This window comes from Belonocnema kinseyi, chromosome 7, assembly GCF_010883055.1.
Source record: "Belonocnema kinseyi isolate 2016_QV_RU_SX_M_011 chromosome 7, B_treatae_v1, whole genome shotgun sequence".
NCBI classification, from domain to species: domain Eukaryota; kingdom Metazoa; phylum Arthropoda; class Insecta; order Hymenoptera; family Cynipidae; genus Belonocnema; species Belonocnema kinseyi.
In genome coordinates, this window is record NC_046663.1 from 98159037 (window position 1) to 98160477 (window position 1441).

A 1441-nucleotide genomic window follows, 5' to 3' on the forward strand; every position below is an offset into this window, starting at 1 on the left:
TGGAAAGGTATCCATAAATTGCCTGAGAGGTGGACAAAATGTGTAGCCAGCGAGGGCGCATACTTTGAATAAAATATTTGTTATCATTATCTTGAAATAAATCTGTTTTTTTCTTGAAAAAATACCGGTTTCATATGTATACACCTGGTAAAGTAACTGACACTGAGACGTAATTCACTGAAGGACATTTGTATCCGTACTACATGGTGCGCTGATCGAAATGACCCCGCTTTGGCATGTAGAGTGTAGACGTGCTGCGTTTGCGATAAACAGTGTTATAAAAAAAAGTGTTAGATTGAACTGGATTTCCTTTCGGGTTTTTAGATTAGGACTCTATGCTACATATTTTTACTTATGATCCACTAGTGTGATAAAAAATAGTGTGTGACACCAGTAGCGGACTGACATGGGGGCGCAGCCGGGGTGTCCCGGCTGCGCCCCCCTTGTTTGGCGCCCCTAAAGCCATGCCAAGGCGCCCCAAAAAGATTATACTATTTAAACAAATAAATATATGTTAGATTGCAATGGAATGAGTAAAAAGAATATCAAATAATATCCACGATTTACACTTGTACTCCTATACGTAATCCCAGTAAATTAAAAAGTGTCCTCCAATTTCTCTTCACCCATATTATTCCTAAGAAATTCCCTAATGCATGTTTTGGATTCTATTAAAGAAAATAAGTGTTTTATAAACGATCTTTTTTACGTTAACTCGCCTTAATTCTGCCACTTGTTGGAAGTTTTTGATAAACTATTGGTACTATTGGTAGATAAAATAACATAGGAAAAATTTTACGTAAAAAAAGTGATATACTTTTATCTACTACCTTGCATAAATCAAGCGTTCATATTTTTAATCTTACAGAGAGTCGAGCGTATTTTCAGCAACAAAAACCTTCCAGGAGGAAAGTGGTTTTCTGGTCAAAAGTCGTTCGACCGTTCAATTTTTCAACAGAGCTTAATGTGTTTTTTAAAATTAATGATCGTAAGACTTCCAGGTATAACAAGCAACTGCTAATAAATAATTTCAGGCAAAGAAACATTTATTGATTGATAACTAATAGATTTTTTATTTAACTTTTAGAATATGCTAGTTTTTTAGGAATTTCACATTCAATGGAACAGATCTAAAATCAGTATAACAACGATACATAATTAATTTATAATGTGTTGAAGTAAGAAAAACAAATTTTTATAACATAAAAGAATTAATGAACAAACGCCATTTTTTCGTAACTTGCAATGATTAGTTGTTGAAATTCATTGTTTCTTCATAAAATATAAGATAAATGAATATAAGAATACGATTAATTAAAATTAGCTTCTTTTTTTTAATTACGAGGGTAGTTCAATAAGTCCTTAGAATGAAGTATAAAAACAATTTTTTTTGGGTAAATTTTTTTTTTATTTCTCAACATAATCTCCTTGGAGCTCTATA

The 1441-nt window shown here is 32.1% G+C and overlaps 1 protein-coding gene across 1 annotated transcript in view; it reads right to left on the reverse strand.

Moving 5' to 3' along the window:
- LOC117176641 overlaps positions 1 to 1441 on the reverse strand; it is a 23605-nt gene that overhangs the window by 14353 nt on the left and 7811 nt on the right. The window lies entirely within an intron of this gene.